At 36.6% G+C, this 26,665-nt stretch overlaps 1 protein-coding gene across 1 annotated transcript in view; it reads left to right on the forward strand.

Annotated features, from left to right (window-relative positions):
* Positions 1-26,665, forward strand: part of rdx (BTB/POZ and MATH domain-containing protein rdx) — a 277,477-nt gene that overhangs the window by 101,030 nt on the left and 149,782 nt on the right. The window lies entirely within an intron of this gene.

Below are 26,665 nucleotides of genomic sequence, written 5' to 3' on the forward strand. Positions count from 1 at the left end.
GCAGAAACTCTCATAAGATCACGAAAATGTGAAAGGCTTATGCGACTACTGTGCTTTGTTTTGTTTGAATTCATTATTGAGAATTCGCACAGATATGTTTAACTGAACATACGTACTGTATAACTTTTGCAACAAATTTGATTAATTCCAGGAAATTTTGTCGAAAAATTGAAATTACAATGACATGTGATATTATTTTGTTGACATCGTACAAAATTTTGTCCAATATTCTTTTGAGAAGATTAACTCCATATGTAGATGAAATTATTGGGGATCATCAGTGTGGTTTTAGACGTAATAGATCAACTATTGATCAGATATTTTGCATCCGACAGATAATGGAGAAAAATGGGAGTATAAGGGTACAGTGCATCAGTTATTTATATATTTCAAAAAGGCATATGACTCGGTTAAGAGAGAAGTTTTATATGATACTCTTATTGAGTTTGGTATTCCCAAGAAACTAATTCGATTAATTAAAATGTAGCTCAGTGAAATGTACAGTAGAGTCCGTATAGGTCAGTTTCTGTCAGATGCGTTTCCAATTCACTGTGGGCTAAAGCAAGGAGATGCACTATCATCTTTACTTTTTAACTTTGTTCTAGCCATTAGGAAAGTTCAGGATAACAGAGGAGGTTTGGAATTGAACGGGTTACATCAGTTGCTTGTCTATGCGAATGACGTGAATATGTTAGAAGAAAATCCACAAACGATTAGGGAAAATACGGGAATTTTACTTGAAGCAAGTAAAGCGATAGGTTTGGAAGTAAATCTCGAAAAGACAAAGTATATGATTATGTCTCGTGACGAGAATATTGTACGGAATGGGAATATAAAAATAGGAAGTTTATCCTTTGAAGAGGTGGAAAAATTCAAATACCTGGGAGCAACAGTAACAAATATAAATGACACTCAGGAGGAAATTAAACATAGAATAAATATGGGAAATGCCTGTTATTATTCGGTTGAGAAGCTTTTATCATCCAGTCTGCTGTCAAAAATCTGAAAGTTAGAATTTATAAAACAGTTATATTACCGGTTGTTCTTTATGCTTGTGAAACTTGGACTCTCACTTTGAGAGAGGAACATAGGTTAAGGGTGTTTGAGAATAAGGTGCTTAGGAAAATATTTGGAGCTAAGAGGGATGAAGTTACAGGAGAATGGAGAAAGTTACACAACACAGAACTGCACGCATTGTATTCTTCACCTGACATAATTAGGAACATTAAATCGAGACGTTTGAGATGGGCAGGGCATGTAGCACGTATAGGCGAATCCAAAAATGCATGTAGAGTGTTAGTTGAAAGGCCGGAGAGAAAAAGATCTTTGGGGAGGGTGAGACATAGATGGGAAGATAATATTAAAATGGATTTGAGGGAGGTGGGATATGATGATAGAGACTGGATTAATCTTGCTCAGGATAGGGACCAATGATGGGCTTATGTGAGGGCGGCAATGAACCTCCGGGTTCCTTAAAAGCCAGTAAGTAGTATACATTATTCCAACAACATAAACGAAGGAGATACACAAGGACATGCCCAAGGGACGAAAGCAGATACCAGATAGATTACATACTGTACAGAAAAGATTCCGAAATTGCTTAAAAAATGAGAAGACTTTACCAGGAGCGGATATTAACTCAGATCATGTCCTGCTGATAGGTGAAGTAGATATTCATCTGAAGAAGATAAGAAGAAAAGTGATAAAGAAATTGAACATGAAAAACCTGAAGAATAAAGAAAGAAGAAAATTTGAAGCAAATTTTCAAGAGCAAGCTGCTACAATAGAATTCACACCTGAGAATATTAATGAGTACTGGATTCGTCCAAAACGTATATAGACAACAGCAGAAGAAACAATAGGATACCACAGAAGATGGGACAATTAAGAAACCCTGGTTCACATGGAAAATGTGAGAGAAGATGGAGGAAAGGAGAAAATGGGGACAAAAAAAATCAGCAACACAGAAGAAGGTAGAAGAAACTACAAATTCTGAACCTTCATTTGGACGAATGTCCACATAAATAATCAATTTTACAATCTCCCTCTTAGTGGGTTTTATGTAATAGTGCTGCTCGATATTTGACTAGAAAGAAATATATGTAGAATTCGATTATAACCCACCAATGTATTTTAACAATTATTCTAACAATCAAAATCTACGACCGTAAATATAGAAATATTAGAAACTATAACAGTATGGAGTAACTGTTTAGTATATAATCGTGAGAAATATTAATGTACTGTAGCCTACGTCGTAGTTAATTTTTATGATGCTTGTTTTGTGTTAGAAAAATCTTATATTCGAATTTTTTAAAGAGGCTATATCTCCCTCAGCCATTCTATATATAACAACTCCCGTACAGTTAGAAGTATATTTAATCGAGAACTAATACTGCGACTTACACATTGTACAGTATCTCTTTACTGGCACACTTATCGTATCACAGTGTCTGGCTGTTATAAAGAAATGCTTACTTGATGAAACCCTCGCCAAGGTCAGAATGAACGACCTTGCCCGTCGTTAGGGGTTAACTTGGTTGCGGCGTCCACACGCAACATAGGACGCTGCTTACGTGAGACATATCACAGAGCGTAATTATTTTTGCACCACTCGTTCTTCAAGGCCGTAATGCAGCCTTATCGATTGTCTCGGTTGAAATGTAGTGGCCATTCTCTCACATTCCGGGTCCCGAACCCAGAGACATGCTCTCGAAATCCATGCTCCGATAAAGACGTGCAGCGTCCTACATTCCTTCTTCGTAAAGATGAGCGGCCAAGCGTAGCATCAGCGTCTGCTGATTGATTCGAGACAACTCCCCGTCGACCGGCTAGCGCGTCTCCTGTAGGAGTGAAGCAGAGCCATGCCGTGGCTCTGGAGTGAAGCTTTGTTGGAAGTGATTTACGTGACTGCAGCACTCTGGAAATGAGGACGGCTATTCATTTGGGTTGGGAAGCCACTGTTTAGTTTAGTGTCCACTGTTAAGGTGGGATGTTTACAATTTGCAGCTGTGACCAACTACGAAGTCAGCGGTCCCGGGTACGATACCCGGTAGGATGGTGGATCAATTTTAAGCTATAAGAATACTTTTAATTAAAATTGAAATTAAAATTACTAACTTTTTTGTTATCAACCAATTCCATATACGATGACATTGGTCTTTACTCCACGTGGAGTAAGTATGAGAACGTCAATTAGAATAAGTACTAAAGCATCATTGGTACATAGGCTTGCCAACCGTCCCGTATTTCCCGGAACTCCCGATTTCGACCATTGAGTCCCGCGTCCCGAAATAATTTGCACACGCATCAAAATGTCCCGATTTCATGGCATATTAGATATTTACAACTGATTTTCATTCCTATCGTATTGTTGGATTTAATCTGGATCGTACAGTCTCATACAAGCATGCTTCCAATATGTGACGAAATGAATTAATGAGCTATTTATACTATTTTTCAACTTGTTTTGTGGTCAATTTGGTAAGTTTTGTAATTCTTTTTACATATGAAATGAGGTATATATATATATATATATATATATATATATATATATATATATATATATGTGTGTGTGTGTGTGTGTGTGTGTGTGTGTGTGTGTGTGTGTTATAAAAGTACTACTGTTGAATATATGAATTGATAGGTGGAAATAATAAATTAGTGCAATGGAACCTCGGGCACAGTAGTCCAGCACTCTGCCGACTATGTCACCCAGGCCGACCCGTTCATTTTATCTCTCTCCTGCATGGAGAAAAAAATTAATCTTTACGTTGATTCTTCGCCCAACAATGCATATTACTATGGAATCCCGGCCACCAAGTCACTCAATTGAGTGCGCTTCTTGTATAATGGCTGTTGACTTAATATATGTCAACATATGTGTCGAACTTGGAGTTAGGCCACAAAGAGAAAACACTGTAGGAGAGGGATTCCATCCGGTGCTGTGGATTGAACTTCGGCGTAGCTCAATGGTTAGAGCGCTTAGTACGTAGAACCAAGGATTCGGGTTCGATCCCCGGCGCCGGAGCGAATTTTTCTCCTCTAATAACCATTGTTACCATAACATATATTCTGTAGGACCAAAAAAAATTAATGTTTATTGTACCGTAGGTCTATGTGTGTCTGCAGCAATTGTGTCTAGTTGATGGCTATACTCTTTAGCCTTTATATCCAAGCCGACTACTGTTGATGTGTAGACCAGTGTTGGATGCTTATCGACTTATGCGTGAGAAAGAACCGGTAAGTCAAGTAAAATAGACAGTGGTGTTTATGAAGGAGATGTGGCGAGAAAATATGGAATCAGCTCGTCGGTTCTTTCCATAGTAATAGCCTAAATAAAAGGAAAAAATTGAAGAAAGTATTGGGATCTTTCCCATAGGACCAGTGCGAAAAAAAATCAGAATGGCATGGTTTCAAGACGAAGATACAGCTGTATACAGATGGTTTGTATATATATATATTGGTATTAAAATACCACTTTCGATTCCTTTAAAATGTGTATGTTTCTTATTACTCACCAGAAGGCTTGTAATGTTGGAGACCGATTACAAATGCTGACTGCAGCATGGTACATAGGCCGGGGACGTGAGTTAGTACGAGGACATTGACTTGGTTCTGCTATCGGTTACGGGAATAACAAGGTGAACATAAATCTGGACAATTCCAAAAGTAAATGTAAGCTACATAGCATTACAAAGATATATTTTTCTGTACCTCTCGTTATGTGCAGAAGAATTATCATAGAATTATTCGTGGGTTTGAGTTTCCTCCTTTCCTTCAGGATCCGTACAATTACAATGCACAATAATTCACATCTTCAGTGTCTCACCAAATTCCGCTGAAAAAATATGCGCCTGAGAACTTTTAACCTTCAGCATTATTATTCAGCAGGTACTAAAACATTCTTCCCGCTGAAAGATTGTTTAAATAGAGCAAACCAACTTTCTGGTTTTTCTATGGCAAGCCCGACTTCTAGTATGCTTACTTACTGAAATGTAATAATATTTGTGTTATCAAAATTTTTATGGAATAAAATTAGTTTATGAATATAATTCATGACATGATAATTACAATTTTGTCAGCGATGTACAAACCAAGAAAACAAGCAAATGACTGGGTACTTGATTCAAACATCACGTGACCACAATCCTAAAAACGTTCTAAAATGATGCGCTTTCCAACGGGAAATAATAATAATAATAATAATAATAATAATAATAATAATAATAATAATAATAATAATAATAATAAAATACTGAAGAATTGAGCACTTTTGCTTGCTGTCTTTGTTCCTTTGATGACCATAAACCAACACAGTACAAACACACTCGGCCCTAATGATAGGTAAAACTCCACTTGTCTTCCGGGAATTGAAGTTGATCCGCAGGATTTGTGGTAAACTGCGCTTGTAGCGTTAGTGAGCCGCGCCGGTTTGATCATCATCTCATAGTCCTCATTAGGCATTAAATAAGGCGTTAATTAATTAAGGCAGGGCGGGCGAGACGCCCCTGACCTGCAGTCTGGCATATTGATCAACCGCCCCTCTGTGCCACCCTGGATACCTGAAGCGTGGAATGCTCCGAGCCACTTTCCCCGGAGGAACATCGGCGGGGGAAAAAGAATTGTGACCCAGTTAGTTTATTTGTGTGAGAACCAACATCCTCAACATATGAAATGCTTCTCGAGAGATTGACCCGGTTTGTGCTCCCCTCTCCATCTCTACACAAAAAGCGGGTCTCCTCATATTCTACGACTATAATTAGAAATTGCTTTTGTAGCATACCAAGCATTGAATATTCCTTGCTCAGTCGGTGGAACTATCGGCCTCGGGTTCGATTCTCTACAGGGTGAAAGCATGCTTCAGGCTAGGAACAAGTTGTAGATTTGAACGTATTACTTACTTTCCTTTTCCTCTTTTACCTTTATAAGTGTTTTTCTCCCGATTATACAAGTGGACATCCAGATTTTCCATTTCCTCTAGAATAATGTTTTATTATAATTGCTCCGTCAATAGTACGATTTAGATGTTTCAACAATTACATTTTATTCTGATGTTGTTTTTTCGTAACATGTAGGCCTATTCTCGTTTCTTTTATTTTTTGATTGTGTCTAAAATGAGTTATATCCTTCTGCCCTTTGTAAGAATGTAAGTTGTGTTCCCTAAATTTGCTCTCTTCTTTTGCTCCATATTTCTGAGGCATATGTACTGTAATATCACCACGAATCCGTTGGTATTTATTCAGCTTTAGAGAGTAATCACTGTCTTTCTTACTTAGGGACAGGGTTTCTTTACGTGGTGTTTCCATAAAGTCATGGAAAACACTATATTCAACATAGTGGATGTATTATATGACCATTTTTTTCCTTTGATTAGTTACAATAAATTGTTTTCTGCATCAGTTAAAAATATTTGTTTGATAAGCCTATAGACCTTGAGTAATGTCCAACCGGTATTTGTACATTTATTTTCATCGGTTGTTAACAACAATAGTATTTCATTATATTTCCAGTTGTATGCAACTCCGCGTTTTCATATAAATATGATATGCCAATTGTCCGACGAATGGCCCGGGTGGCATTCGGGAATCCGCAGGTCATCCTTCCTGCAGGTAAGGTCCCATCATCTGACGAGCCCGGAGTCCCCTAGCCTTAGAACCTAGTAGATTAGACATTGCGTAGATACTTCTATTGAATTTTAGTATACCCCTTGTAGACAGCTAGGTAAATAGCCTACTTCCACAAAATTATTAAGACAATTATTTCTAAAGGACAAGATTGTTATAAGACACTTAATACTCGAGTAATAGTAGGTGTAAGAAGAGGTATTCGTTCACTTTGATTTAATATGTGATTAAAGGTAATTTTATATATGATTTTTGGAACTCATATTTAATTTTTAGAGGCTAAAAATCCGAAGGTTAGTCATCACCGTCGTCGTCGTCGTCGCTTTCTAGCGACATGGCATATCGACTAGAGATGTTGCCGGTTACTTTCTTGACCCTTAAATTGGCAAAACTTCATTTCTCACACTAGTTTATTAAACCGTGTCGGACTGTAAAGAAAAGAACTATAGCAATGTCCATATTTTGTATGTTGTACAATATTATAGTATTGTGAAATTTTAATTTTCCTACCAATTTTTTTGTCTACTGTTCTATTAAAATTATAGCATATAGCCTATTAACCTGTTGTATCCTATAGGATACTTTGTCAATTTAAGGGAAGAGGATGGTATTTTTTGGGGAAAAATGAGTAAATTAAAAAAAATCTTTAAAATACTCTGTGATATGTGTGGAATGCATAGCATAAAATTGTGTGGGTATTTGTGCCCTTATCGGATGTTGGGTCGCCATTTTTAAACACTCTGCGTTATGGATTTTTAAATCACTCGCCCACTTTTATTGTTGTTTCTAGTAAATTAAATTAAAAAAAATTCTTTAAAATATTCTTTGATATGTGTGAAAAGCATTGCATAACATTTTGTGGGTATTTGTGCCCTTATCGGATGTTGAGAAGTAATTTTTAAACTTCCTGCGCTATGGATTTTTAAATCACATGCCCCCTTTTATCGGTTTCCAGTAACTTCATTTTTTTTGCTACATTGCCAGACAAAAATGGATATAATTTCTGAACAATTAAAGATACATGCATGCAATTTAGAACACACATTCTTTAGACTATTATGAAACTTTTTTCTGTAACAGAATTTTGTTAATTGATTTCATTTAAAAAATACGTCCGTTTGTTTGCAAGAAAGGAAATCAGAAAATTGTTATTAAATTTTAATTGTTTATTTTACAAACTTTGGAACGAATATCAAAATTCTATTACAGACAGTTTGTAGAAAATGCTTTTGCAAATACATTGCAAAAAACTGTTTCAATCTATCTTTAAAGACGGTTTAGATATATCGGTTTAAATACAATTCTACATTGGGTATATTTTTTTTCAAATTTGGGCCCCCAAATAATTTTTTTTTAATATTTATATTTAGTTGAGTTGCTACAGTTATGAGCTCTCTACATACAAAAAAAAAATAATATTTTACACCAAATAGGAAAAAAGTTTAAAAAAATACCATCCTCTCCCCTTAACGGTTAAACTAGTAGTTACCAGTACTAAATTCACCATTGACGACCAGCATTAATCGCAAAGAAAACTATTGCAAACTAAAACACGAGATTGAAAGCATTATTCACATGGTGCACATAACGGAATGTAACAAACAAAAGCAGGCAGATAAATTATTTCTGAATCGCTTTTTCTAGCCTGGGTAATTGAAGTTCTATATACAGAGTGAATCGTAAATAATGTCATTAATTTCAGGGGGTTATTCTTTGAGATATTTCAAACAAAAAGTTCAATACAATTTTGCTCGTTTTTGCTTCCATTTCGAGATAAAAATTGTTTTATATGAAACATTTCATAGCCGTTGATTTCATTCCCAATATGGTTAATCAATTTTAGAGAGAACTGTATTATGATAATAAATGATTGAAATAATTTTAGTTTTGTCCTTTAATTGTGCAGAAATTTGATCCGAACAAATGTAACATTTCAAAATTCCTTTGCAGAACGAAAAGTTACATTTATTCATTAATGACATTAATTAAGGTTCACTCTGTACAATTCGCCTGTAAGTCAGTTCATGTCTATATGGAAGTTTGGCTGGAACTTCCTTTTGGTAAGAACTAGAGACGAGAATTTTATGCAAATGCATGTTTTTGTAGAAACATAGAACATAGCTCAAACTTAGTATTTATCCATTTCATTACCTTCCGGTTCCAAATATGTGTACTTTTTTCCATGCATATTTTCATGTTTTGTCCTTTTTGGGGATAAAAACATGCATAATGCATATTTAAGCAATTTTTAGCTTAATCATGCATATAATATACATCATATTCAGTTTAAATGCATGTTTTAATGTTTTGAGTGAACAGTACAGTTTCTCGATTTTATGTCCCTTATTTTAGCTCAAGAATCAGGATTGACGAAGGAGAAGAAAAAGAACTAAATAACAGAAACATTAAGTAAAATGTTAAGATTTTCACAATACGATGTTAGAGGACCTTTCCCTGGACGGAAGTTCACTTTTACAACAATTTACCGACGACCCTCTACAGACTGCGTGTCATAAATGGATTTATTACGTTGGATATTTTGAGTATAGTAGAGAGGAAATATAGAGGGTTCAAGGAAACTGCCGACAAATACGTAATTTAGGTCAAAAGCACCCTCTTTCAGGGAGGTTGTAAATACTCCCTCACTTCCTTTTCCAGTATCAGTAGCAATTTAGATTCTTCTGAAATTGGAATCATCCGCTAAATTGTCTTTACAGTGTGTGTGAACCTTGTAAGTGGTTAATGTGTTTGTTTATTCTGTTTACGGGTGTTAATATGGTTCTAATATGCCTCCAATTAAAGGTTCCAAAAGTGTATTCTCTGCACAGTGGATAAAAGGAAAAGATTTTATTAGATCATATGAGGATGTCGTATTCTGCAATTGTTGCAGTGAAGAGCTAAGTACCGCTATTCTGTTTTCGAATATTTTTTACGACAGTATTGTTCTTTGCAAAACATTACAAAACTTCTTTAAAATAAACTGGACACGGTCATAAATTCGAACCCGGACTACGGATTCTTTTGTTCAGTGAATTAGGTTATTTGTGGTGAAAACTTGAATATTTGACCTGACACTGTCACAAATATGTTCATTTAAGTTAGCACCCATAACTTCTTGAGATGTAGAGAGGTCATTCTCTGCGTACAAAAACATATTGCCTAACAAGGACAGGAACTTCACAGAAACCAATTTAGAAATTATGTTAATCATTAACTGTGGGGGGGGGGGGGAAGTGAAGTGAAATATGAAATTTGGAATAAAAATGAAAGTGCATGTTTTAATGTATTTTTCGCTTGATCGTGCATGTATCACAGTTTGATAGTGCATGAATGCATGCATATTTTGGGATTTTATAGTGCATGAAATTCTCGTCTCCAGTAATAGCGCAAACATTAGATGTTGGCTGATTTTATAGTAGGCAGTATGAATTTTATTTATAAGGATTAATGAAAGGAAGAAAAATACTGAATTGACATCAGATAAATATACCGAAAAGACGGAATAGGCATAAGCTATTATTATTGTTAATAATAATAATAATAATAATAATAATAATAATAATAATAATAATAATTTATTTAACCTGGCAGAGTTAAGGTCATACGGCCTTCTGTAACACTCAACCAGGAGTAAAACTGCGTTACAAAAAACACTACAAATTTACAAAGTACATTACAATTTTACACAAACCTGAATAAGATAATAATAATAAAATGTAACAACAAGCAAGTAGAAATCAGACATAATATGTAACATACAGAAAGAAAGGAAAAGGCATAATAAAATGTGAACAACAGGTCAAAATAAATGAGACTAAGTATAAAAAATAAGACAATTATTGATGATGATGATGATAATAATAATAATAATACTAATAATAATAATAATAATAATAATAATAATAATAATAATAGTAGTAATAAAATAGTGCAGTACAAAACATACAATGAATACAAAATTTTTAGGTACACACAGTAAGGAAAATTATGATTATGTATAGCTCAACTTATCACATTATAGATATACCATTATCGAAAAATATGAAAACAAAAACATAAAATAAGTTAAATATCACTAGAATATAAAAAAAATGTGAATACGTGGAAATATGCAATACAACACTTGTCACAATAGTAAGTTAGTTTGGCAACTCGTCATTATTATTATTATTATTATTATTATTATTATTATTATTATTATTATTATTATTATTGTGAGTACTTTGCACGTAATCTTGATAAGGTGTTGGTGAGGGGACAATTTACACAAGCGTGTATGTTACTAACCCAGATCCATGGAATTATTTGGAACAAGGGACGGTTGTCACGGAGCAGCGACCCGGAACGGGTCGGACCGGTTGTGCCCTCCGCTTTGTCTGACTTCTCTGCAAGGATAATATCAACGGTCTGATGCAGGATCCCTCCTTGCGAAAGTGTTTCGAGTAAAATCTCACATCGCTTCAGTATTGTAACAGTCTCTTCCATTTGCATTTCGGAGGATGATCGCCTATCGATACATCTTGCTAGGCATATACTGTATGTTAGTTATGGCCAAACGATTATTGTAATATAGCCGTGTTTATATATGCAATACACGCGAAAAAGTCATAAAGATCTATGTGCTCGTTTTATATGACTTATAAGTGAAAAATAGTATTTCTCGAATTTTCGAGGATTTGAGTTTCTATTTGGGAGTTATCACTCAGATTTTTCGTTACAATAAAGTAATCGCCATCAGATTTTATAATCAACAGTAAAGCTTTCGTCAAGTAATACCACAGTCTAGTATATACAGTCACGAAGCTTGAGTTGTGAGGTTGCTAGGAACAAATAGACTGTGCCGGTACTATTTTGCATTGTCTGTAATGAGGCGATATTAGCGATCCTAGTGGTTAACAACTATCTATGGATGCATATTAACTACGTATTGAGCTTCTTGACTGTATGTACTAGACTATGGTAATGCACTTGTAAATTTGCAGTTTGAACTTGATTCTGCCACCATCTTTGCATATACTGCAGGCGAGTAAACGCGATCGCTTCGTTTTACATATCGTTTAGACACCGAAATTACGATCGCAGGGGAGAAATTAGTGTTTCCTTATTGGGTAGTATTGGATATTTTTTTCAAATCGTCCAGAAGATACCAAGCGTATCAGATACCGGATAACAGTATTGTTACAGTTTTGGCCAACACAGGCATCCGAAAACAAATAAAGCACTTTATAGGAAAATACAAACATCATTTGGTTCTCTTTTACCCAATCCCTCGTCGTATAGGCCTAAGTGGTACTCTGATGTTGCTTTCTTCATGTTGTGAATGCAGAAAACATGTATAGTCTGGGTCAGCTTACTTTATACCCTAAGGGTGAAACCTGACCATTTTTCCCCCCATTACTACATATGCTAGTGGATTGTGGTGATTTTCTAGTTTGCAGGTTGAATTTTCTTCGTTTCGAATTTCGATACTGACAAATACTACAAATAGTAGTGATTTTGTAACTGGTATATTGGCAGCTGAGGCAAATATAGACAATATTTGTCGGTACTGGAGCTCCATGAAATTAAAATTGTACTAGATTTCTGAGCCGGTTACTGGAAGCTAGAGAAATTTGAACATACGCCTACTAATAATTAACTAATATCAGTAGGCCTATTAATATTAATACATAATAGTTATTTTGTATGTTGCGTTGTGGTTATAATTCAAGACTATAGTCAGATAAGTTTTCGGAGCTAGTATTAATAATTCCATGTGGTCAACAAAATATATTTTTAGGTTAGGTCTCGTGAGTCAATTTTTTAGTCAAACCAATTAATTTCGTATTGCCAGACAAAATACTTGACATGTTGATCCCTTTCGCGTATAGTTTGCCTACGTAAATATGTTACAAATTATTGAATTATTTAGAATAACCTTCCAACATAAAGTACGGTAAGTAAATAAGTCATTTAGTACGTAGGGTCGTGTGATATGTAGTAACAGTTGGCAACACTGACAAGACGGCAATATTTGCTGTTCAGGAACTGTTCTTATGTGACTCTCACTATAATGCCAGCCATTTGTTTTGAAGAGGGCATGAGTCCGGAACTGAGCTGTTTCAAAACAAACTCAATATTCAACCACATACGGAAACCATAGTGAACTTTGGACTGGTGCCTTTTGCATATAAAATGGTAGGTCTTGGCTTAAAGAATGCAAAAACAGCAATATGTCATTTTCTGAAAGACTGTCACTGATGCCCTTTTGAAAACCACTGATTCAATTAAAAGCCACAAGAAGTTCGTTCACGAATTTCTGAAGAGAGTAGAATACTTTCCCCAGCACCTCTTGGGATAAAGCGCCGTTCACTCGGCCTCTCTCTTCCCTTTCATTTCGTGGTGTCTGTGCATTGTAGTTCCCTTTTTCCATACAGACCCGCTCACCGTAAAAGTCAGCGAAAGCGGTTGTTTTCTAACAAAATAAAAATAATTACGTACATGTTTTCGAGAAAATCTAGACCATTAGAAGTGGAATACCAGAGCGTTCAGCTTGTTAGCCTTGTTTCATATCGACACTGCGTTGAGCTCTAGGACTCTCCTGTTCAATGCCAGTTAAGTTTTCTAAGGTAGTGTCTTTGAAGCGTACAGAAAGCAAGGAGATAGAGAACCTATAATGATAATAATAATAATAATAATAATAATAATAATAATAATAATAATAATAACAATAATACAGCACAATGTATACAGGGTGTTAAGGAAAAAGTATCCAATAGTTTAGGAGGTGATAGTATGCAGCAAAACAAGAAAAAAATTCTAATAAATATGGGTCCTACAACACATTCTTTCTGACATCTGAACACTTGTTCATAGGAGGTGCTCAATGTGACGTCCATTTATGACAATGCATTTTTCTGTCCCACAATACAGCAAACTACCAGACAATCATACCGTAGTTGATGGAATACTTATACGTCGCAAGGAATACTGAAAACAAAAGTTTCGCTGCGGATATGAGCGGAGTTAAGGAGAGATGGTGTTGTGAATTTTCGTAATCAGCATGTATAGGCTGATGAAAATCCCCATGCAGTTGAAGGAATAAGGCACCGATTCTCAATCAAGTATGGGCAGGCGTTCTTGGCGATAGATTAAGGACCATACATGCTACACAGAGATTAACTGGGACTCGTTATCAGGACTTTCTTATTAACGTATTGTCTACCTTGCTGGAGCATGTGCCATGTCAGCAAAAACTACAGATGTGGTTCATGCATGATGACACACCAGCACATTTTCTCCGCAATGTGCGTGAACACCTGACGCTGACATTTCAGGACCGCTGGATTGATCGGGGAGGCCCCATACCTTAGCCTGTTCGTTCCTCAAACCTAATTCCCCTAGACTTTTGGTTATCAAGAAGAACCAGGTCAATTTCAAAGAGGGCGTGATTCCTTACGCAGAAGGGCGTAATGCATTGCCATGACTGGACGCCACATTGAGCACCTCCTACGAACAAGTGTTCACATCTCAGAAAATATGTGTTGTAGGACCCATGTTTATTAGACATTTTCTTGTTTTGATGCATACTAGCACCTCCTAAAATATTGGATACTTTTTGTTTTTAGCATTCTGTACTTTGGAATAGCTCATTTCCTCCGGAAAGTGTAGATAGAAGGAAATCACATTGCTGAGGAAGCTAGATTTAATGTACAGTTAACCTTTGATATAGAATATCTTGAGGATAAAAAATATCATGATAATAATAGCAATAACAATAACAAAGATTATAATGGAAAATTACCTGTTCAGTCGTAACTTCTCGTCTGAGAGTGTTAATATAGGGTGATTATAATGTAAGTACCCATTTATGTGAAATAGTCACTTTTGAATTTTTTTTGGAGATAATGTGAAAGAATGTTGTCTATAGAGCAGGAGTGGGCAAATGCTTACCGGCTGATGATATGACGTACTACCACCATCAGAGGTAAAGAAATAAGTCGGCCTGCTTCTACTCTCCATCTTTCACTCAGCACACGTTCAAACGTAAACAAGCAGTGGTGTACACCGTATTTCAAGCAGTTTAATTGTTCACATATGTCACACAGGAAAGCCAAATCTGTTATCGTTTTAAAGTTCCACAATGGAAAGCATATAGGGTAAAGGTTGGTAAACTGTGATATGAGTAATATTGTGATTTTTGAGAATTTATTACAATTTTACCGAGCGAGAGAAGGGCCGGTTTTGTGCGGCAACTTATCCACAAGCATTCCCTTAATACGTTGACGCAAAAAATCAATCTTCCTCTCGCCCAGTTTACCAACCTTTACCCTATATAAATTTTACACGGTAACATTAACATATCTCTTGTAACATGTACTCGTATATCACATCATGCATGTCGAAAAATCGCTTTAGCATTTTTCCACGACTAAGCCATCGCACTTCCGTGCAATAAGCTTACACAAAATTTTCGGGATGAATTTCTAAATTTTGAAGCAGGTTTCGAAACCGTCGATGGCGCAGTGAGTTGGATTTAATACTACTTCTTTAATCTACTTGAAATGCAGTTCTAACATTTCCCTTGCCTACAGTCTCGCAGTAATGTCTTGGAATCTAATTTAAATAAATATATAGGTATGTTAGGAATGTTAAAAACCAGGAGTTCGAAGACAATAGGTTTCATGACTTCGAAGCAATGAAAAATGATTTGGAACTTTTCGCAAATACTTTCACTGTGGACATTGATACAGTAAGGCTACAATTACAAATGGAGGTTGCGAATTTACTACACACAAACATGTTTTTGAGTTCACAATTCGAAAATAAGACTGGTTTAGATTTATTTAGACTACTTGATGTGGCAAAACGTCCTGTCTCCAGTCATTTGCTGCGAATATTATTGACCTGTTTGGCTCAACATATATTTGTTAGCATTTTTTTTCCAAACTGAAGATTTTAAAATCTAAAAGGAGATCGCGATTGACAGATGAAGACTTATGTGCTCTGTTGAAAGTGTGTGTGTGTGTGTGTGTGTGTGTCTGTCTGTCTGTCTGTCTGTCTGTCTGTCTGTCTGTCTAATGCCTACCCACTTCACTTTGCGTGATTCGGGTTCCGCATACTGCGGATAGATGTGACCCATTTTCAAGTTGCACACCACTTCGGTGGGCCACGTTTTGCATGATGTTTATCTGTGAAGAGTTATGTCGTGTACTAGGGTGAATGTATGTGTAAGTGTTCGTGTAAGTGTAGTGTAGGGAATAGTGCTCTGTTAAAAGTGAATACTTGTGAATTAACATTAGGTGTATGCGAAACTGTGTCACTCGAGTTGGAGAGAAGAATAAGAAAGGCTAATGTAAAAAAACCCTATCAGTCTGTATTTATATACTACACATAAATAAAAGTCCCGCGTCGTGGCGCCATGGTCTAAGGCATCCTGCCTAGGACTCGCGTTACGGAATGCGCGCTGGTTCGAGTCCTCATGGGAGACGAAATTTTATCATGAAATTTCGGCCAGTGTATGGGACCGGTGCCCACCCAGCATCGTGATGCACTTGGAGAGCTACGATAGGTAGCGAAATCCGGTTGCAAATGCCAGCTATAACGGCTGGGGGGATCATCGTGCTAACCACACGATACCTCCATTCTGGTTGGATGATCGTCCACCTCTGCTTCGGCATATGGGCGTGAGGCCAGCAGCCGGCTGGTCCGTGTTGGCCCCTTCATGGGCTGTAGCGCCAAGGATTATTATTATTATTATTATTATTATTATTATTATTATTATTATTATTATTATATGCATTTAAATATTCAAAATAAAAATGTATATGCATTTAAAAGGAAAAACCCTCGAAATAGGCCTATACATTTATGCTAAGTAATGTACATTCAAATGTAAAAACCATGATCGACAAAGATTCACTTATACTTTTTCAATATACTAAATCAATAAAAACATGCAATTGCATGAAGTTCAGTTGTCTGGTAATAACATAACGAATCAATAAACTGTAGATTATTTTTCATGCTACATTTTATTCCATCCTCCATAAAGTATTGATGGTAACATTCGTCCTTTTCACTGTGAAAATAACGCGGTCCAAATATCATGGGCGCCTTCGGAAAAAGTAATACTGAGGATCATGTGTCGATAGTTTACGATAGTGCAAGTATCCTAACCCTAAATGGGACGACTACAGGCAATGTGCCATACTTTTGTCTAATTTTCGTCTTTTCAGATAAAAGTAATCGTGTTGTTTAACGACGCTTTCAGATGTTAGTTATTTCGCATCGAAATTTAACGTGCGCGAGAAATTTTGTCTAGATCCCCTTTCAAGAACGTAGTTCGTATACTTGCCATAAATGTACGACACGGACCTCTCAACTTTACTACTCCACCGAAGGAAAGCCACGATAAGTATTTTACTATCCTTGGTCGGATTTGAACCCGCTGACTTCGGATTCAACTACCAGCAAGGTAACCGCGGGATCACGAAGAACCACTTCATGCAGAGATCTTGGAAGGAAGAGTAAGACTTAGATCCTTGATATTCGAATCAGAAATGTATAAGAAGTATGTGCCTGGTATCGTTGCGAAATTGATAAATACTTCTACTTCTGCGTTGTCGTTATGCGGAAAGTAAGGAATCTGGTGTGGCAGTGTTAGGAGGTAGGGTTGCTAACAGCCCACATCTCGCGAAATATGTATACGCAGTAGGTGTGTCTTGCGTATTGGTAGAAAGTGTTCTGTGGAAGAGCACTAAAGCAGTCACCCACGTTATGTTGGACGGGGAAAGTGTAAATTCTTGGCGTCTCAGGAAGTGAACTATAAATTTTATTATCCTCGGCGTTTCAGTAACAAGCATCGTAAATGTTATTCAAGAAACATCATTTGCAAACACTGGTTAAGTTATGAAAAGCATTGGACGCAATAGGCCTAGGGGTAGGCCTACTGACATACCACGGAAAAGTATGTACATATGTGACTATTGATTTCTAACATGTTTTTCAATCCTTATAATTGTTGGAAAAAATTTAATTACATTTGACCTGAAATTATTAAATAAGTAAAGAACAAAGTCATTTTTTTTCTTATTCAGAGGACCAGGCTGGTAGAACAGTGGTTTGCAAATTGTAACACTTTTTGTGTAGCACATATTACCAGAATTGACACGTAGGGCTACTTACATTTTACTAAACTGCAGGGAAGATGTACGAGTAGTTAGAATTATATGGGAATAATTTATACAGCTAGCGAGTATAAATAAAATGAGATTATTAAAATTAAAGTAAAGTCGGCATATCATCATCATCATCATTTTATAAATCAATAGGCCTACTGAGAAAGACGAGGATGATAAAGTTATTACAGTAATAAGTATATACCAAAATAGGGGTGCAAAGTATATGCACAGTACCAGCCGCCACTATTACTAGTAAAACAGCTCTGTTTATGTTCACGCGCCCTGCCCTACCTTACGTTGAGTCAATGCAAGGGACATGAAGTAGTCAAGATAGCCTACTAGTAACCACCCCCACCGTAATCGTTCACACCTTGGGAGGACGAGTTTGACAGACATGAACTGGACGAAACCTAGAAAGCTTGTTTTCATAGTTCTGAATGCATTCGTCGCCGTTAAAATGTGCACTCCAGAGCACATATCTTTCAAATCTGAAAATAGCACATCAAAGTTAGAAACATCTTTTCCTTCTGCTACAGCCCTGTCAGCAGATCTTTTTAATGTGCCTCCTACACCATCAGGAGCTCCTTTACCATTTCCAGCCTCAGTGTAGTTCCAAGAGAAGTGTTGAACTGTTAGTATTATTTCTTCAAGATGGTTGAATATTATATAAAACATTGTTTTATTCCGGTACTGGGTGACTGGGCTATCACTAAGCATATGGAAGGTACTCCGAGTTTCATCTTCTTTCAACTCGGCAGCCCACTGGAAAATATGTTTAAGATGAGCCATTATGACAAAGGCATCATGGCGGAGACTCTAGGACATCGTGCAGAAAGTAAAGGATGTCATAGCGTCAGCTGACAGCTTTAAGTACATTACACCAGTGTGAAGTATTGTTTCCTTGAGCCTCCAAAATGGAAGGATTGGATTTCTTCAGCATACGTCTTACAATTGAAATTTTCGTCATCATGAAGGACAATTTAATTTGGCCGTAATTTAGATTTTAATTTTGACATGGAATTAACTTGAACTATGTTTCCAACATGGCACATAAATTTATCCATTGATTGATGAAGTTGCTTATAAAAGTTTACTATTGTCATTGTTACTTCTTGTTTTTCTACCTTTCGAATGCTCTTTTTTTTATCAAGCATTCTGTTGTTACTGTATCCCATCTTTTGACTATCACATCACAGTCTTCAAATTGAATATTTATCAGGAGTGACGAATTGTAGTAAAGCAGCCTACATTATTCCTTACAAATTGAGAATTTTGAGGTTATGTTCTACAATCTCAACCTTCATTTAAATATCTACTAATATTTCAGTACAAAAACACTATTTTCTGCAGTCACCTATATTAGTAACTCATTAGTGAGGGAATGACTATAAAAAAATACTTGATACAATATATACAATTTTTACTTTCCAGTATTAATGCGTTGCAAAACAAACACGTCCTTATGTTCTTATATGTGCTCACATGAGTAACAAGTTCAGCTGTTTGTTTCCAGTATCCTATTCTGCAATCTGTTACCAATATTATGAATTTCTTTCATCTAATGAAGGAGTGATGATAAAATAGGGGTCATGGATATAATATTCCCTCATAAACATGTGAGAAGTGATTTAGGTATCATTTTCCAATCATAAAATCAGTACTTCATCCAGTTATCACAGTAGAAAATATAAACATTCAAAATAATTTTCCCAAGAAAAAACCAGTAAGCGGACAAGATGACTGTGGGGACTAGTACCGTGCATTTCATGCTCTATGTTCGGTTCAAGTTTGTCGAGCGTGACAAGAACCAAGTCTGCTTTGAAGAAGCGGATCTGTCTCGCTCGCTCGGTCTTGCTCCTTGTGTGTTCTTGAAGTTCGCTGGCCTCTCTTACACTCCTCTCCCAACCCTTCATGCTTTTAGATGAGTAAGGATTTTAGAACAAATCTTGTGAAGTATTATTCACTTGTAAGGAGAGGTAATTTTATTACAAGATTAAACTTCGATAGAAATATACGTACATAAAGGTACATGACATTATGTTTTTAAATTACGTGACAGTTGTTACTATACCAATTACAGAAAGAAAATAGCTATCATTACATTCTTCACATAATATTCAAATAAATCACAGTTGCTCGGTGACAATCTTTGTGTGATTATACGGATGATGAAAGTAATACAGGCACTATGTTCGATTCAAGTTAGTCGAGTTTGACGAAGTTCTACAATCGTCGATGTTCGTTCTGCAGAAGAAGGCCTGTCGTGTTTGTTCCATTTTGTTATAAAAATATTTGCTGTCTTCCACTCCCTCCCCTTCCTGTTTCAGCAAATACCTTACGATTAGTTTTTCATATAAAATAAAACGACGTTTGTAATGTCTTGGTTGCCTCTCTCATGTTCGAACATTGCAGGGCACTATATTAAACCGCTGAAGGATTTGAGCACAGATCTTGCGATTAGTTTTTCATATAAAATAAGACGAAGTCTGTAATGTCTTGGTTGCCTCTCTCATGTTCGAACATTGCAGGACACTATTTTAAACCGTTTAAGGATTTGAGCACATAACTTGCAATTAGTTTTTTCATATGGAATAAGACGAAGTTTGTAATGTCTTGGTTTCCTCCCTCATGTTTGAACATTGCACGTACTAGTCGGTGCTTTGAACATATACATTTTGTTTGATTTATTTATGCGTATATTTATGTGAATGTTTAGTCATATTAATAACAAGAAAAATTATCTATACTCATTACTGTGCGTAACTTCGCAAAATATGTGCCTGATATACTTATGCAGGTAAAGCATAAAGGCGCAGGGAGGGTAGGAACTAAAGAGAATGGCACCGAACATACTGTATGTAAGGAAGGGGAAATATTGAACAAACGTACTGCCCGTGTCTCACGTCCTGAACCGAGAGTTCCCTAGTGCTTATAACCACGCCTCTTAGGTCTGCTCGGACCGGCACGGCAGCTACAGCGAGCGGCACGGCAGCATATTACATGTGCTGAAAACATTATCCTATGCCAGTGCAGGGGTTTTTACTCTTTATAATACTGGATACTCTAATCGTGGTTACCACTATTGCTATTATCTCTGATGGCGATTTCCGAAAATGTATGTGCATACTAGGCCACTCTTCGTTCAGTCTGGACAACTGCTGAATTACCATAGAGTAGTATTTCTCAAAGTATGTTCCGGGGTTCCGTGATCACTATATGATTTTAAATTTTATTCCATACTTTTTTACTTGGTTATTTAACAACATTGTATCAACTACTACGTTATTTTGCATCGATGGGATTGACGATAGCGAAATGGTATTTGGCGAGATGAAGTCAGGGATTCGCCAAAGATTACCTGACATTCGCCTTACGGTTAGGAAAACCTCGGGAAGAAATCCAACTAGGTAATCAGCCTAGCGGGAATCGAACCCGTGCCCAAGCGCAACCCTGGATCGATAGGCAAGCGCCTTAGCCAACTGAGCTGCTCCGGTGGCTATTTTATACTTACCGTTAGTGGTTACCATAAAAATATATAAATATTACGAAAATATGAATCCATAATATCATGAAACCACCGATAATGATGATGATGATGATAATAATAATAATAATAATAATAATAATAATATTCCAATAATATGCCTAATGACAATATGTTTGATGAACGTCTAAAACGGAAAATACCCATAATACTTATCACTTTCATCACTGGATTCTCTGCATATGTGTTCACTAAAACCAAGAGGGCTTATGTCTAAGCCCTCTTGGCTAAAACAAAATACCGAAAAGGCAAAATGCAGAAGTACAGAAGAAATGAGACTACAACTTTCCACCATAAAACCAGATTGCAGGCTTAAAAAGCAAATACATTCGTCCCACTGAACAATTATTGAGATACTAGCTTTCACTTGTCTGTTAATTATTAATTACTAATAAAATATTACAAGGATTCCGCAGTTACACTTTAGATTAAAAGGGGTTTCGCGGTGGAAAAAGTCTGAGAAACACTGCCATAGAGGAAAGAGTTTACTGATGTGTACAAGTGATAACCGTAATCGCGATTAGGTCGATAATCTCAAGTAGAAACTGTAGTCTACCACTGGTATCAGGGCGAAGTTTGTAGTATCTTGATATTCCCTCTCATGTTCGAACATTGCACGACAGTGGGGACAACATGAGGGAGCGATGAAAGACAAGTTTAAAAACATTGTACAGAGGATTACAAATAAACTGAACCTCTTCAACACTTAATTCCAGAGGAAAAACAATTGAAAACCACCAAAAAAACTCTTGAGTGAGAGGCTAGGAACACAGTTTGTGCTTAATTGCAGAGAACAACCCATGTATAACAGCGGGGCGATCCATTTGTCTTCCAACTGCCTGATTTTAAGTTATGAGTATTTTGCATTATTAGTAATACTGTGTGATAGGTGGAAACATGAATATTAAAATTATACTAAGAATGGAGTGTAAAATTTCATAGCACGTACAATAATAATTTACATGGAAATGTTGGAACATTTGGAGTAGAGCGACGCGATGATCTAATGACCTCCCCCAACTAATCTCCCTCTCTCTCTCTTTATTCAGGAACTCGCTCGCTCCTCGCGGAAGAGTTTGCTCCAGAAAGAAAGCGCGCACATCGAAATGGTGAAGGCTGTAATGATTAGTTTTAGTGTGTCATGGCGGGCAATAGAAAGCTGTATAAATCACGGTCATAGGGTGCCCCGACCCTCCGATCACCATTGACTGACCTCGTCCACCCACGGTCACAGCGGCCAAGGACCCGGGTTCGACACTAGAGGAATACATTTCGCACTTCGATGGGTAGGTAGAGTATATCTGCAGGAAACATAAGCTTTGAGCACTGTAGCTTATTGTGCATCTCTCTCTGACACAGAGAACCTAAGCCTTAAAAGTTGAAAATTCTCAATGACACTTTCCGTTTAGGTCCCTAAAGTTTGTAAAACTTGACGATCTTTTTAAGAATGCAATACTACAGACACGATACTATTATGGATATTTCATTTCCTATACTAGACCAAATCAGTGAAGAATTCTTTGACGTCCCAGTTTTTTTTAGAGAGGTACTCCTTCCTATATTCAAAAGAAAATCCAGTGTCTTTCTTAATTCGTTCACCGGACACCGATTTCCTTGTACAGTGTTTTTAAACTCATAGGTTTAGTGATTTATTTATTTTTTAGTTGGTTATATAATAACGCTGTATCAACTGCTAGTTTATTTAGCACCGATGGAATTTGTGATAGCGACATAGTATTTGAGGAGGTGAGACCGAGAATTCTCCCTGTTTGTATTTCTGATGTAGTTTAATTGTAAACTATTTATGACGTGTTTAAGTAAAGAAAACAAGAGATTTAAAATTAATGAATCTCTTATTTTCAGCGTTACATTGATTAAGGTAAACAAGAGAGCCTTTCTCTCAGAAATATCTCTTCCTGAAAAACATATTGACTAACAACAAAGAGGGTTGCAGTTACAGGAGAATTTCGAAAGTTACACAACGCAGAACTGCACGTATTGTATTCTGCACCTGACAATTAGGAATATTAAATCCAGACGTTTGAGATGAGGAGGCATGTAGCACGTATGGGCGAATCCAGAAATGCATGTAGAGTGTTAGTTGGGAGACCGGAGGGAAAAAGACCTTTGGGGAAGCCGAGACGTAGATGGGAGAATAATATTAAAATGAATTTAAGGGGGGGATGGGATATGATGATAGAGAATTAATCTTGCTCGGAATAGGGACCGATGGCGGGCTTATGTGAGGGCGGCAATAAACCTCCTGGTTCCTTAAAAGTTATAAATAAGTAGTACTCTATCGTGTTCCCAAAATTCAAATGGTTTGGGGCGTTAGGCAGAAGAATTACCTCTGATTAAGTTCTGTTCACTCAAATACGTCCCGAAAAAGAAATATACGGTGCCGCTACTGCAATGGCATGATATCGTAGAATAACTAAAATGTGTATAAAAAAGATGAAAGCAAATTAATAGAATAGAAAGGAAATAATGCGAATAAAAATTACGAGGACAAAAGACTAGTAACATTTCCTGTTCCGAGAAAACTGTTCGAACGCGTTGTACACGCAGTTGTTTCTTTCGATAGATGGATATACTCTAGTGAAAAGGGGCATGTTTATTCACGAAAATAGTTAAACGAAATCGCCGTCGGTCGTTTAATGTAGGAGTTATTTTGAATAGGTTATTTAACCATACTATTTCAACTACTTTATTATTTAGCGTCGAAAGAATTGATAATAGAGGAAAGGTATTCGGCGACATGAGTCCGCGGATTAGCTGTGAGTATACTTGAAATTCACCTTACAATTATTGAGGAAACATAGGCAAAAAAACAACAACCTTATGAACAGTCTGAGCGGGTATCGAACCCACATCCGAACGCCTTTAAGGACTAGTCTCACTTGTTACCTCTTTATCACACGAGTTTTTCAAAGGCTCTGAGTCTTCATCGTGGAAACTGTGTACGTATTTTTGGAAGCAAATACTAAATAGATTTCTTGATTGTATTGTGGCGTATCGTGTTTTCTCCTCGGTCCTGCCTTAACCTCTTTTCCCTGTGTAAAGGCAAGCAGGCCGACGAAGGTCCCGATACACGTGGGACATGCATCTGGCGAATGTGGCCGATTACTAGCGAAGTGTTTTCGTTCCTCTCACTTCCGGTCATAGTCGTAGTCTACCCATACGAATATTTTGACTAATTTACGAGGTATGACCGAACTCTATATCGTACGCAATTTTGTACGACTATTTTACTGAAGAAACAAAATTATTTTGGAACTTATGTTGGTCAATAATTAAAATAAAATTAAAGTTTAATTCGTCCCTTTTTAGATAAGTTTTCTTCATTAAGTATGTCGCTGACTAATATGAAAAAAAAAATGCTTTAAAAAGGAATAAAAGATGTTTTGAAAATCTATATGATGGTTAACTGGCTACGCTTGCCATACAAGTCATAATTTGTCATCTTCGGCGCTAGGTTTCATGTATTGCGTGGTTATGTCAAAGTAATACGAGATAAGAATTCTGCTTTCTTAAACAGATAGCTCATCCCTATGTTAAAATCGGCTGCACTTTGAAGAGAACAACGCCAGGATCGCCACCCGTCCGCCGTAAATGAACACGAGATGGCAGTACAGTCGCTAATGCAGTTCAAATGGGAATTATGACGTGACTCCTTATGTAACAACTAGATGGCAGCATAATAAACCTCACAAAAGTTGTTACCGTCAAAGGCTATAAGGCCGAGTTATCTGGGTATATAATTATGATCTAGGCTTATACATTCAGCAATGGAAATCTTTTATCAATGGAATAGTACCGCAGTAGGAGTAAGAAGTCTAATCGCGCCGATATTATAGCGGTGTCGGATTTGAGTCGACTGCAGGTGGATTAATTTGACGTAATTATCAGCTGAAGCATTAAGTGATGTTAAATATCTACCGTCCCGCTGGTCAAAAATCAAATTTCTGCTGGCTTTCAGTAAAATGCTGATGTTTCTGATGAAGCGTCAACGTGCACGCTGCCGGTCTGGCTAGCGCAGTCGGTATAGCGCTAGCCTTCTTTGCTCTAGATTGCGCGTTCGATTCCGGCCCAGGTCGATGGCATTTAAATGTGCTTAAATGCGACAGGCTCATATCAGTAGATTTACTGGCATGTAAGAGAACTCTTGCGAGACAACATTCCAGCACACCGGCGACGTTGATATAACCTCGGCAGTTGCGAGCGTCGTTAAATAAACCTTAATTTAATGTAATTTTCGTGCATGCTTTACGAATTTCACAGTGTATATGAAGAAATGGTGATTTGTTTGAATGTTAAATAGTATTGTGGATGGAAGCAATAATTATTAATATTCTTAATTTGAACTAAAATTTACTAGTAAAATTATAAATAGGACTGTGAACCACTTTTGCAGTGTTATGTGAAATATGTGTACGCACTATCTATAAAAATAGTAAAATGAGAAATGTACGACAATTTTATGCTGAAGTATCACATTTTTCATAAGTTGGCAACCCTGCTTCCGGTCTCCGGTGCTCCCAGATGCACGTGGTTCGGATCGGGATTAGCACATTGAGTAACAGAGGATTAAGCACTTCAGACCGAGTCTCGTAGAAAGTTCACCGAAACCTTTCAGATCGCTTTCACTGCGCGCGGTGAAAGTTCCAAGAAAGTCGCAATCACAGCAGCGCTTCAGCTGATGAACAGTTGGCATTACTGGTAACGCATATGTTTTCGCTAGTTTGATTTTGTAATCATTGCTCTGTAATAGTTTACTTCCAGAGTTAAAACTTATCCACGTTTATGTTAGAGATAGAAAATTTAGATTAAGGAATATCAATGTCAATTAATTATGCTAGTCAAATGACTTACCATACAAATGTAAGTAACATGTTAAAGTAGTTATTACATCGCATAAATTTGGTTGTGTTGTTAACGTTTTCGCCTTTATGGCATCATCAGGCAACTAATTATACGATATCAAAATTTGAATAAAGTCCTATAATTATAGTTGCACAAATGGGACGTATGATAAACGTAACTATGTGACACACATCTACAGAAGTTATATAATCCAATATTAAAAAATATCTGTAAATTGTTAACAATTTTGATCATTGTGTTCATCTTTTGCCCGTGTAAATAAATCTATTTACAATAGTTAATGTTGCACTTAATTCAAATTAATGCTAAAATCAAGAATATGTTGTTGTTTGTGACTTTTGGTTTACTTGGTATTCTATGTATATATTTTATAAACTTTCGTGGAACCTTGAATTTCGTGTTGATTTTTTTTTTTTTATGATTTGCGTAACTTATAACGATTTTTCTTA

This window comes from Periplaneta americana, chromosome 3 (genome assembly GCF_040183065.1).
Source record: "Periplaneta americana isolate PAMFEO1 chromosome 3, P.americana_PAMFEO1_priV1, whole genome shotgun sequence".
NCBI lineage: Eukaryota > Metazoa > Arthropoda > Insecta > Blattodea > Blattidae > Periplaneta > Periplaneta americana.